General features: G+C 43.3%; 1 pseudogene; it reads left to right on the forward strand.

Annotated features, from left to right (window-relative positions):
• Nucleotides 1-1758: 1758 nt before the first annotated feature.
• LOC123180035 (E3 ubiquitin-protein ligase DIS1-like) lies at nt 1759-11004 on the forward strand (annotated as a pseudogene).
• The last annotated feature ends 3342 nt before the right edge of the window (nt 11005-14346 follow it).

Here is a 14346-nt window from a genome sequence, read left to right on the forward strand (position 1 = left end):
ATGGCGCGGGACGACGACGACTTGCAAGACTCCATGCACCATAGCTTGTCGAGGTAGTCCTTGCAAACCAGCATGGTGGCAAGCTTCCTCAACCTGTTCAGGCCACGGTTGTAACCCCAAACGACGCACGCACCAATGGAGAAACAGTATCACTAGCCCGTTGGTCATGAGGAGCTGCAGCGCGGCAGTGCAGCACAACATGGCGTAGGTGACCCTGACATCGGTGCCGTTCTGGGCTGCTCTGTCGCTATTGTGGAAGACCCCGATGGCTGCGAACGACAGGTACACGGTCACCGATCGTAGGAGGCCACCTAGATGGATGCGGCCACCTCACTCAGATGCAGAGGCCGGGGAGACCCCCCTTTTCGAAAAAAAAGATGGATGCGGCCACCTAGATGGAAGCCGAAGAAGCGATTATTGGAGAGATCAGTAACAAAATCGCTCCATATCTTTGTCACATTGTACATTTGTTTCTTGGTGTAGAGCCGGTCGAACGTTTTAGAGAGACCTGACTGAACCAGCCCATGCGCTTCGTCTTGCTTGTTCTCCACCATGTACTTGAGGTTCTCCAGCCGGACGGTGTACGGGTATGCCAGGTCTTCGAATAGATGGTAGGGCTCTTTGATCGCTTTGTTGTCGCCAGATGTACTTGTTTTCTTCCTCTTTTTTGCGTGTAAAACACACTTGGTTGCTTGTTCTAGTATTCATCGAGCGAAATGGTGCCGTCATGATCTTCGTCTGTGCCGGGGCTGCTGATGATGCTGTTGATGCTGGCGCTCTTGAGAGCCCATGGCTTATCCAAACACCTTATTATGCCGCAGATGAAGAACAGAATTGCAGTTTGCAATAGTTTCTTGTCCCCTGGCCATGATTTGCAAAAGACGTAGATGGCTACGGCGACCTGAGAAAGTGATGGATGGATGAGCAGGTCGAGCATATATAGATCTAACGATTTTTTGTTTGTTTGAAAAATATTGATCTAACGACCTTTTGTTTGTTTATTTGTTTGCAAAATATAGATCTAACGACTTTTTGTTTGTTTGCAAAATATAGATCTAACGACTTGAGTCAAGAAGAAAAAGAAAAGTCTAGTAGCTCGAGTGCAATTAATGTAGATCACAGATTCACAACATCATCGTGGTTCAACTCGACCAACTGGCAAAGTATAGTTGGCATTCGAAAAAGGTAGGTCTCAACAAATTTGGAGAAAAGATCAGGTTTAAACTGTAAATACAACAAAACTGCACAACATTTTGAAAGCAGAAATAGTTCCAACCGGCAAACCAAATGTTTATAAAGAGAATCAATTCAAAATGTAGTGGATCATTGATTGGGAAGAACCTGAGACACCGCGGTGAGGACGTGCCGCCTCCACAGCTCGTTGTCCTCATGTTGTAGGCAGTGATGCCGTCCTGGCCACCGAGGTGCACCAGCAGCACCGGCGCCCACAACGCCTCCAGGCTGGAGCTGCCACGGCGCGTGGACGTCCGCTCCTGCTTCCTGTGGCTGTTGAAGAGGGTGGCAAGGGCGTATATGGCCAATGCGTCGCTGCCCAGGTAGGCGAGCCAGATGAAGAACCTGAACCAGGAGGGGATGCAACGCTTGCGCATACCGGCTGCGACGAAGAGGAAGTACTGGAGGAAGAGACTGCCCAGGACGAGCACACGGAGCTGCCACTCGTCCCACCATTGTACCACCTCGGAGAAACCCATCCTCCAACTCTCCTACTGCTGGCTTTTTACATTCAGCCGTATACTGTATATATACCACAGTTGTCCGCGTGCATCATTCCTGTTCTACAGCTAGCACTTGCTCAAAAATGTCTACACGTCTGCCAGCTGCATTTTGTGCTGTTTAATTGTACGACCATGAACTTGCTTTGGTCTTCCTTTTCTTCTTCTGCTATGGATGACTCCATCATTCCATTTCCATTGGTGCATCAGCCAGTACATACTCCCATATATTTTACTAGACTGGACTAGACTATAGACCAACGACAATTTGCAAATTCGGATAGCACATGGGAGTAATTAGCAAGGACATGTGCATCTCATCATAGCCCCCACCGTCTAACATTCTTAAGAAGCCAAACATGGACCACATCAAGTAGGGGTGTTGGGCATGTGATTAAGTTTATAATTTTGGGTGGAGACTGGCTATGATGACTGACTTTCACCAAGTCATAGACAAAGAATGCAGCTAGTCGTTTGGCTTCATTAACAACATTTGTCACATCATTTGTTGTATAGTCAAGGAAGAATATAGAGAGCTAGCAATACCTCAACTACAGCAGGAAGACTTCAATATTTTTATTAGGTTAAGTTATAAGAATTTACGGTACCCAGATTAGAGATGAGAAATGGGTTTATTTGGTTTTTAACAAACTAGCTTTTGCTAAAATAACCACCGAAATAATCATGGAGAGTATCCACAGGACCACACACACCAATTTTTTCGGTGTGATTGTTTGGTTTAACTGGAAACGAAAATACCATAGCATTGCATTAGTAAATCTTGTGATATTTTTGTTTTGAGTCTGTCACCAGGGAGGAAAGACTCTCCACTTGAATATTTTCATATTTATCAAATGAAACAGAGTATATAGTGACAAAATTACTGTGAGGAGAGAAAATCACCCCACACACCACCAACATGTTCTTTATGATCATTTGATCTTAAGCTATGGGATCATATGGTTATGTCAATGATGATGTTAGTGACCGTGGCTGAGGTGTCTAGGTCAAGATGGTGAAAATTTTAGCTTTTCTAGCATCTCAGGTTTTCCAGAGCATGAGGAGAAGGATGAACGGACTGGTCACTAGCTATCAACAACCTAACTACATTCCATACGAATGTGTATTAGAATATTCAAAGTGTTACATATAATAGAGGAATTGTTAATAAAAGGGAACACTGCTAAAGAATGGGATCACTGATTGCACATTGCAAACGGGCGCCAGTTTCCAGTCAATTGCTATGCCTAAGCCGGCTTGTGCATATGCCATGTCTTGATGTATTAATTGCCATATTCTAGCCTCTAGCTTTATTGTTATTTCAAATTTTATGCAAGTTGTCATTCCATAGCTTGATGACATAAGCATGATGTTAATTCCCATGTCCTAACTCATTGTGTTGATTTCAAAAGTGTTGATTGATATGCTCCCGCCCTAGCTTGAATTTTTTGAGCTTCCCTAGCTAGATTCTAAAATTGTGCCCTAACCTGATGCATTTGGATTTGTTGTATATATGTATGCATACTAAATCAGTTGCGACATACTGTACTTAGGACCCTTTATTTCCCTCCATATTTGCTCTCGTCTCATCGTGGTAGATAATACACTTGGTCTTCTCTTATAAATTGTCATGCTCAAACTTAATAAGAACATACCAAATACTCTTCTCATCTGGATAGATATATACCACTGTTGTGGTTATCTCCTACAAAACCCTGATAAGAAACCGATAATTTCATCAACGCTGACCACTTGGTGATGGTTCTAGCCTAGAGGTTTATTTCTTAGTAACGAGAACAAATGGTACTGAGTTAGTTTCAATGCTCTAGGGTGACAACGGATGCACATTCTTGTGGTGCACAACTCTAAGAGCCCTTTTTTCTTGTCTAATTTCAAGGCTTCATTTGCAAGGTTTTGTACCTTGGCTGGACACTCCAAATACTTGACAAGATTTGGTCTGCTGAAACCTGCACGTCCGGACACTGTGGGCAGAAACCCCAAAGTTGACACTTTTTTGACCAGGTAAAAGAGCTTTTGGGGGGTCCTCGTCATTGAACTTCCTTTTTTGGAGGTCGCTGATACTCGGCAACCATTACCCTAGGGACCAAGATCAGATTATACGCTTGGGCGCTTGGCAAACACATTAATCCATCTAACTGTGTGCCATCGATATCAAAATTAACTTAGGGGCATATATGCACTCTCATTGGGTCATCTATTAACCTAGGGCCAATTGCTCGGTACCCATACATCCATATGACCTCTCGTCCTAAAGATAAGCCCATACATCCATATGACCTCTAGCACCCAGCTGGGGTAGACGGTAGGCGCTGTGTGCATGTGTGTGTTGTTGGAAGACGCAATTTGTCTTTGCCAAGCAGTCTAGTCTAGCAAAATATCAAGGTCTTTTCGTTCTAGTTTTTTTTTTCCGCTGTAGTTGAGCACCCATATTTAGCTTCTCTTTGATCAAGTGATGAATTCTTTTTTGATCTCTACTACTACCTCCGTCTAGGTGAATAAGTCATTCGCGTAGTTTTAGATCATTGATTTGAGAAATTAAATATATGTTATATGTCATCAAAAGTATATCACTAGATTTCTACACGGATGTAGTTTCTAAATATATATTTTTTGTCACATATAATACATATTTAGATAGTTAAATCGTTGACCTAGAACTAAGTGAATGCCTTATCCACCGAGACGGAGGTAGTAGCTTAGACGCTTAGTTTGTCTATTACCAGTTAGGACTCGACATTGCCCAGCCAAAATTGTGCACTGACTAGGTGGGCCCCCCTTGTAAGCTGATAATTCCACAACAGAGAAGACTTACTAGCAGGTGGGTCCAAGGGCATTTTAGACAAATTATGCGGTCACGGGCGTTGATTAGATGGTAACGTCTGATAGTGGCATTTTTATGATGCACCTAACGGAGCGATGATAAAATTGTTTAGCGGAAATCCTCAATGGCAATTTTTTCCCAGATATTGAACCTTTTTTTGGTATGTGGTCATTTTCTTAAAATGCACGACCACTTTTTCATCATTTTTTTTAAAGTGGGAGCATTTAAAAAAATAAATGAATAGTTTTGAAAAATGTGGACACTTTTAAAATTACGTTAATATTTTAACAAAATGTTTGAGCACATGTTTTCCATTATATGATAATAATATATTTTGTAAAAAAATTCTTTGCCTGTAGCCAAGCAGATGCCCCTTGGTTGGGTCTTTTGTCGCAAAAATATTTGCTAAAAATGTTTCAATTTTTTTTCAAATTGTTAACTAATTTTAAATTTATTATGGAATGTTTAAGTGTTCACAAATGAATAAAAATTTTGTGAAATTTATAACAATCTTCAAAAATTTAGATATAAATGAATAGAAGACTTCAAGAATTTATTTATTATGAGAATATTGACGAATTTTATAAAAGAACATTTTCTTTGAAAATAAGTTATTTTTAAAGAAACAAAAAACAAATGCCTAAATACAGAGAATAATGAAGGAAACAAATCAGAAGAAAGAAATAATGGGAAAAACGGACGCCCTGCCCCACTAGCCTTGCTTTTATCATTTGATGAGCGATTCGGGCTGCGAGTTTGCTGGCTATCTGACGACCCATGCACGAAATAGGATCTGCACAGGGACACCACCAAATGTTTGAAGAGAAAACAACAACAGAAACATTTGGAGGTATTTTTACTCAGCGCGAGGTGAATGGAGCCAGCAACAGTGCAAGCCCAATCAGGACCAATGGCGGCCCACACCAAATTTATCGGACAAACGGCTCTGGCTGAAACTGAGAAAAGGCTCGAACCTAGCACGACTTTGAATTCATAAAGCGAATAAATCTAGCTAACCAATTTGATATTCTTCACAAAAGTATGTCACGCTTATTGCGAGATATCCGTCGGTCTCGCCTACACACAAAGTGGGCTGACCCAATAAGTGTGTTAGCGAGCAATTTTGGGAAGCTTCCAAGAGAGGTTCGTGGAACCTTCCACCGGATTTGGGCAGGTTCCACACGAGTTTTCATAAGTTTTTCTTTATCGGTTTTCATTGATTTTTCTTTTGTATTTCTTCTTTTTCCGTTTGTTTCTCTTTTCCGTCTTTCAAAATATATGCTGATTTTTTATACACATTGAACATTTTTCATACACGTCTAACATTTTCAGATACATGTTGAATATTTTTAAGATACACGTTGAATTTTTTATCCGAATAAATGTTGAAAAGGTCTAGTAGGTATAGAGCCGTAAGCGTGGTGGGGGTGCTTGTAAAATGCACAGTAGATATTTTTCAAATACACAATGAAGATGTTTAAACACACATTGAATATTGTATACAATTTGCGTGAACAAAAATTTGAATGTCATGAAGCATATTTTTAAATGCGTCAACATTTTTTAAATGTCATGAATAGAATTTTCAGCGGCGCGAACTTTTTTTTTACAAATTCCGTGATTTTTAATATTTTCTTGGCCTTTCTAAAAACCGCCATGAACACATTTTCAAACGTGTGACCCCGCGGTCGGTCTCCCTCCTCCTCCGCAGCTCGGCGCAGCTCACGAGGACTGCTTGTTCGCGCTGGGTTCAGGACAACGCCGCATACTCTAAGCCGCCTGGATTTGCGGCCAGAAGAGTTACAATGGGAACATTGCATGCTATCAGGCAAACCAGACTGCAGCATATTTATCCAAGAGTGTGACAGACAGTTACTGAAGCAGCAACTGAAACCGCCCCATTAAAAACATTAACGTGTGCATCAAGGGCGACCTCTCGGCATGTCCACGTCGACACAGGTATACCCAGTTTTTTGTTGCGTGGGCTGATGGGTTTGGCAGAAGCGCCTTCTCCTTCTCTTGTTTTGAGTGGGGCCACGCCTTGTTGGGTGTTCATTGGGGAGAGGGGAGAATAATAAGAAGATAGACAGCCTGTTTGGTAAACACTTAGGCAGGGGAATGGGAGTTTGCACAAGGGTGTTTATGAAGGGATTAGTCATGGGAAGTAGATTTTTACTCCCATTCCCTTGTTTGGTATATGATGGGAATTAGCGTGGGATAAAACTCTGCTCACGAATTAACAGGGTACCCCCTGGGAAGAAATAGGTGTGAATTGGCTTCCTCAACTCCCATTCCCCTTCCTACTTAAACTCCCATTCCCTCTAATCAAACAGTGGACTTTTAATCTCCTCACCCCTCAACTCCCATTCCCCATCTCGAATTCCCCCGAACCAAACACGCTGAGAGAGAAAGAGCGGGGCACTCACGCAACCCTCCCTCACCGCTGTCTCGTCTCCTCCGTGGCTCCGCCGCCTTCGCCTCCCCTCCCACCTCAGCGCCGCTGCCTCCGTCTGCTCCGCCTCGCTCTACTCCGTCCCTCCGCGCGCCATGCCGTCTCCACAGGGTCCAGCCTCCACCGGAGCCGATCTCTCTGCTGAGCACGCCCCGCGCCGCCGTTGCTGCCGAGGGCTCCTCGGGGCCGCTGCAGCCGGGGAGGCGGCCTGCGGGAGGGCCCTAAATGTGGCCGACGACTCCATCCCCGGTCGCATGTGGCGGCGGTCAGCCCAGCTCCGCCTCTTCCAGCCCATCTTCTTGGTATGCATCTGAATGCCTAAAGAAGGTGTCTGGCATTATTGATTCCTTTGGAGGTAATTTGCTTTCAAAGTTCTTGTGTGCTGACAAGTCTAATTATTATCCATACATCAGGGCATCATTGGTAGTGAAGAAGGACTCTTGCAGCTGCGAAATATTAGCAGAGGAAAATCTATATGGTTTGAAGGGTTCAGATTCATAATCTGATAGTATTAGGACCCTTGATCCTTCAACCATTATGAGATTTCAAGGCAGATAGTGCAACTTGTACTGTTTACCTTGATTAAATCAATGCCTTCTGTAGCTTAAGGTTTAATTAGCAGACTACTAATGCATGCTTTGGTAATCTCCTTTCTGAATTCCATACTTGGTACAAGAATGTTCCTCACCCGGTCATCCCAAACTGGTGGAATATAAGAAGGATCAGAACTGGGACACAATGTCCGTCGATTATCTTGTTTTCCCTGGAGGCGGAACTCAATTCAAATATGGTGTTGCAAGATACATACAGTTTGTAGAACAGGTAGATATTACTATGCCACCTTGATCTACATTTGAACATATTAACTTTGCAAGAAAATTCCAAGTACTTATATTGCCAAGTAAGTTCTGTGTACTTGTGAATGGAGATGCTTCTTGTGTGTATGTTTGCCGATGTTCAGTATTTTCTTTGGTAACATTGAGACTTTAGGAGTGAATATACACGCTGTGCAATCACATCTAACAGTAATAACACCAGTTGCAAAATAAAACTACTGTATTTGTTTCAGTTGAGATCCTAAACTATATTAATATGTTATATAGACAGCTTCATGTTAACATGTTCCTGCTTTTTCTTGCGGTGAAGTCAAGAGCTTTTTATTTATTATCAAGTTCTGGATACAATCAGCCTTTTGTTAGTTTCATGTTGTTAGTTTGACCCTGTTTTAACAAGCAGAATTTAGAAAAAATGTACTAATGCACACAAGAAGAGGGGATAACAGAGGATGCTGGTGATGTGGATTATAACATTTCCCCCTGCTCATATGGAAACAATATTGAGAATACGACCCTCCCTACCCAAATATTATGTGCAGTTTTTCTCACTTATTCTCTAAAAAAACTGCCGCATAAATCTAATTTAATTTAAGCAAATCAAACTATGCTTTTTCCTAGGTGCTACGTGACTTCACTGGTCGCATTATTGATTGAGATTTCGAGTACGACAACTTCACAAAAATGGTTCGCTTGCTATCGTCTTGATGATCTTGAATTTTAGTTTTTTTTCTTTGAATTTACGGTTTCAAATTTTATCCCACTTGATAAGTTTGAACTTTGGTCGAAGAACTTGGTTATTCTTGTTCTGATTGTTGACACATGTACTTAATTGACTAGAAGCATGTCATTCATATGATTGATACAATACATTGCCTGCTTCATTCTGTTGGAAGAGGGATAGGTGTGCCTTAATGCAGACTGTATATGCATCCTTGGTAGAACAATGTATGCATGTAGTGATGCAACTACGTGTACAAATCTGGGAGAACATGTTTTTCCTAGATGCATGTGATGTTCCTTTCTTTTTCTCCCTGACTTGTTTATGGGCCTCTAGAGAAATTTATTCAAGGAATTATTTTCGAAGGATCTATTCTAAAGAACTCTTTTTTTTAACTCCTGGATAGGCACAAAAAATCCTGTGCTACGAAGGTTAGCTTCATAGTGTCCATGGCATGTTGATGGCTAGCTCTACTGCGTGTAAAAAACCGGAATTCAATCATTTTTTCTCTTTTCTAGAAAGATAAGAACAATATCCAGTGTGATTCTCTTCTTATGTACCAGCTTCACCATGGAACTCGAAGGCTGCTACTATTACTTCTTGTGCTATTATTTGGCAACCTACTGCTGCAGTCTCCAGAGATGACACCATTAGTATGGGTCAGTTGCATTGGTGACGCTGAGCACAAAGCTGTGAATCCACTCCCTTTTGCTCTGGACTGTGTATGTCTCTCCAACCGTATGCTCTCCTTATTATTTTAGTAGTTGGATATAATGTCAAATCATTTACAATCATTGTGTGTAACTACAATCTGATGCAGAAGAGTTCTGGTAATTCTCATAATTCATCCAGTATATGTTTGCTTTCCAAGCAAAGAAATTGGAAAGTCATATAAGAGCAGCATAAATGACATGTCTTGAAAATTGTATGAGGTTCAATCTTGATGTAGTTTTGGACTGAATATTTCTCACTTCGAGGAATGTGTTTTTAAGATCAGGCTTTTCTTCCAAAAATCTATTTAATTTACTATTAGCTTATTTGACAAAGAGAAATGTTCTCTGTATAGTGGATACAAGCACTCATGATAGATCCTTTATGTATCGCCACTGACATATATCTTTTCTTCCAAGGAGAATATATTTGTGGATTAATGTATCAGTTTTATGTATCGCCGGTGACATAATGTTACTGATAATACTTGTCTTGAGAGTTATATCAGGTTGCAGCCATCCTTTGAGATTGACATGGCATTTTTCACACCCAGGATTAATTCATGTTATCTTTCTATTTGCTTCCAATCCTAAATATTTCTCATCCATACATGTATCTGTATCTATAGGTTTGGTTATGGCGTCAACTGGCTATCTCGACAACATTTATGCTGAAGTTATCGACCCTCCAAAGAATGGGATGTTAGATGTCATAGAACTTGTCTGTGATGTTATCAAGCATTCACGGAATCCAAATGTCATGGTTTCTAGAAATGGGCGTGAGCTATTGGAATGCCCCATGTGTTTGGTTCCCATGTATTCTCCAATTCATCAAGTATGTCTTCTTGCCGAACTAATCACATTTAACTATAGTATCTCAGTTGTATCTTACTAGCCTTTCTAGGTTTTTGACTTTCTATGTGTATGCCGATATATAAGAATACGCAGTTGCAAAAGTAACATTGCCGACCAAGGTAGGCAAAGCTAAAATAGGGTTTTGGTTTGTGACCTTTTTCTATGAATCCCTTTCACACTAATAGGTGACATCCCTTTCTTTATTTTAACCACCTGATGCATCAGGCCTACCCCCGACTAGCCCCCTGCAAACATTTTGAACTTATAGATTGCACGCTCTCTTTTTTCATTTTCAACGTTGTCCAGATTGTTCCTTGTCAATTGATTCTACAAGGAGGGCTCATATCTCATTATTTAGAATTTACACTACAAATCCTTAAGCTCAGAAAGAAATTTATGAATGTGTCTAGAGGTTCTTTTACTACTGTCGCATTTGTGTGTGCAGTGCTCCAATGGCCATGCTATTTGTTCTGAATGCAAGCCAAGGGTTCATAATTGTCGTCCAACTTGCAGGAGTGAATTGGGTAACATAAGATGCCCTTTGGAGAAGGTTGGCGCCTCTCTATAGGTTCTGTACAAGTTCTAGAACTTTGGATGCTTGGGAATATATCCTTATAATTGCAAGCTGAAACATGAATCAGAGTGCTAATACAGACCATATACTGGCCCACATGCAGGTTCTGAATGCACTGTCGCTGGTGACATGCCATATCAAATTTTAGAGTGTTCTTCGAACTAATTCAGTTTGATCTTTCTGTAGGTTTTAGATTTTTGTGGATTTATGTGATGGAATCTTGAGATGTCGAGAATGCATCGAGAAAATGCCACATGAATTGTTGTTTGAAGTTACAGCCTTACAGGGGCATCGACTCAAATTTGCAACGTCGAATTTTATACCATGATTGTGTAGCTCAGTCTGGTAATTTCCTTTCTCGAACATATAAACAGATTTAGTCCTATATCTTGCTTTAACACTAACTATATTTTTTAAAATCTTAAAACTTGTGTGTTGTTGCTCTGTTTATCAGTGTACTATTGGCACTACTACCACTATCATCACGCCATTAGTACCCTGGTGCGCCATTAGTATGCCTCCCAGGGGGCCATATTTACCTTGTGCTCTGGGTTACTAATGGCGCACTAACAGATAATGCGCCACTAGTATTTTTTATAGCAGTGCGCCACTAATGTGCTGTATGGTGCGCCACTAGTATAAATATTAGGAATTTGTTTTCTTTTCTGATATTTGCACAGGTTACAAAATATATTACTGCACAGAATATAGACAGCAAAACATATAAATAGCAGATTCATCGAATACAATAGAAGATTAGTCTCCGAATACAATTCATCATATTAGCTATCAAAATACCGAACAAAGTTAGAACATTACAAGTCTCGAGACCGCGAGTAGCGAGTTTGTCTTCACATTACAAGTCGATATCAATCATCTAAACTACCATCACATAGAAGAGAGCTACGGTCATCACGATGAGCATCATCGCGATGAAACTGGTCTTCATCCGGTTCCTCCTCCGCTCCCACCTCTCTCCCGCTAGATAGCGCGCGTATCTAGCTTCCGCCTCCGTCCTAGTGGTGTACCCTTTGTAACTGTTACCGCTGAAACGGTGAACCTGTCTCCGACACTCCTCCCAGTCGTCGTAGACTCCGGGAACCTTACCCTTGTACACGACATACGACGACATCTCTATGCACTAGCCAAACAAAACGTTAGTAGCAATTTCACAGACAATACATAAGCAATATATAAGTATGCAACAAAAGGATCGGAAGAGAAAAGCAAGACATTAATAGCACGATTCATGGTCCTACTAATAAATAGCATCGATTACATATAAGTTGAGCGACTGTCCAAACCAAAGAGACATACAAGTTCATTAAAGTTTAATTACAACATGAGCTAATCGATATTTCAGAACTACATAGCATCACTACTTTGGACTCGACTCAGGGACCGGAGCGTGGATGAAGCCGCCGTCTGTCGTGATGGTCATGAAATCGCGGGCGTTGTCAGCCTGCATTTGTAGCGTTGTTTCTATCTCACTGTTGGACGGTTGATATCTGAGGTAGAACTGCCCCGAGGTACGAAGGACATCTTGATGGATGATTTCCGCAAACTCCGACTGAATGCGAAAGAATTCTTGTCTGATGTCCGCGTCCTGGATTGCCGACAAGCTTGCGGCCCAATCTTTGAGATTATTTGGTAGCAGAAGGTGATTATGGTCCCGTACGATCGCCCGCATGTGATGGAGGGCGTAGTAGGCATGCTTCTGACCGCCAGACGGCTGCTTGACGCAGGGGAACGTCGTATTATGGGTGAACACGTGCTTGCGGTACCTACGAACTGGCCTGCTGAAGGTGCCTCCACATCTGGCGTAGCCGGGGAGAACATCATCAAGAACTTTCTTGATATTTGTGTAGTCTTTCTTCGACTGACGGTCCGAGTCGAAATACGTGGCCATGGAATATTTCGGGCTTAAGAGGATGAGTGTGCAATGTGTGTAACTGCACAAAACACGGAATGTTAGAAAAAAAAAGAACAATCGAAATCTATGAAATCATATGTTACGGGGCGGTGAGGGGATGACTTACTCGGGAAAGTAAGGCACGAGGAAGTTATCCTTATCTGGGTTTGCCAGAATCACGCCTTCGAGGTATGAACTCGCGACTTGCCGGTCCCCAGCGCTGCCCAAGATCTTGGCACGCATGTATAAGGGGTCGACTATCACGATGTCCGGGGTCTTGTCTCTAATGATCCGCATCTCCATACTCAGCGAAAATAGCCGAACGAAGGTGTAGTGTAGCGGATGAAGGTTAAACATAGCGAAGATGTCATCAAACCGCAGGACGATCGTACCCCCGATGGCGCTATCCACAAAGCCCTTGCCCTCTGGCACCTTGGCCACGAAAACCGGGTATGCCACATTATTCTCGGAGAGGCGCCGCTTCTCCAAAGAAAGAACACTATCATGCAGACTCCGCATAGCACCGGTTGCAGCATTGAGCAGATTAGTCGGTAGCATCGGCCTACCCGCCACATGCACCCTCCTCGAGATATCCTTAGGTGAAGGTGGACCGTCCTGAGCACGGATTGTACTCGGTGCCGGCTGGCTCGCACCCTTGTTAGTCTTTCTTTTCCATCCCTTCTTCTTCTGCTGTAATGGGATCGAGTTCTGCTCAGAGACCGCCTTCTTGAGTGTGTTGGGGATGATAATATTTCGCACCTCGGCTATCTAAGGCTCGGTGAAGGCGGCAGCTGGAGGCGTCTCCTAAGAACTGAACGCCAGACGACGCCTGTTGCAATTGGGTTTCTCCGCGGTACCAGCTAGATCGCGATCGTCTTTTGCAGGGTTGGGTTCTGGAGAAGGAGGCCCCAAGAATACGTCATCGTACCCATGTTCGTTGAAGTACTTATCGACATTGGTAAATGTACCGTCGTCGTCGTCGTCTGGATCCTGTGCCATATGCATGTTCGGATCCTGTGCCATATGCACGTCCGGCATGTCCGGTAGCGTTGCGGGGGTCTTGCCATGGCTTGGCGCCGGCACGACTGGCGGTGTTGTCTATGGGGTGGTGTTCCCCGCCCCCAAACGAATCTGGCTCTTCAGCCAAAGCATGGGCCAGCTTATGCAGGCGTTGAGGGTCATCACATCATCTTCGTCGGCCCCATGGGGTCGATACGGAGGTAACATGTCGTCGAAGCCCGATAGCACCCGAACCAGTTGAACCCTATAAACGGTGGGTGGCATCGGATTACCGTGGAACACGCGGCTGCCCGGTTGAACGATTCTGCCCTTGGCGACATCGACCAACTCGTCATTCACGAAGTGCAGGAGAGTGCACGGAACGTCGGCGGCGCCCTGCGAAAACATGCAGGGCGTCAGGGATGCCCAGTCAAAGGCAAGGAGATGAAGTCATCGGCCGAGAGGCTTAATTAGTTACTGTGATGGCGTCGAGCTCGGCTAATGTCGAGGCACCGCCAACGGCGGGCATGCAATTGACGGAGGGGCCGCTTGCTGCCGAGGTGCCAGCCGGCGTATTCTTCCCACACCCGGGTGCATTAAGCTGCAATGCCGGCGCCGCCGCGGGAGACACCAATGCCGCCTCCGCCGGAGACACCAATGGCGCCGCCGCGGGAGACACCAATGCCGCCTCCGCCGAAGACACCAATGGCACCGC

Source organism: Triticum aestivum, chromosome 1D (genome assembly GCF_018294505.1).
Source record: "Triticum aestivum cultivar Chinese Spring chromosome 1D, IWGSC CS RefSeq v2.1, whole genome shotgun sequence".
In the NCBI taxonomy this organism is placed as follows: Eukaryota; Viridiplantae; Streptophyta; class Magnoliopsida; order Poales; family Poaceae; genus Triticum; species Triticum aestivum.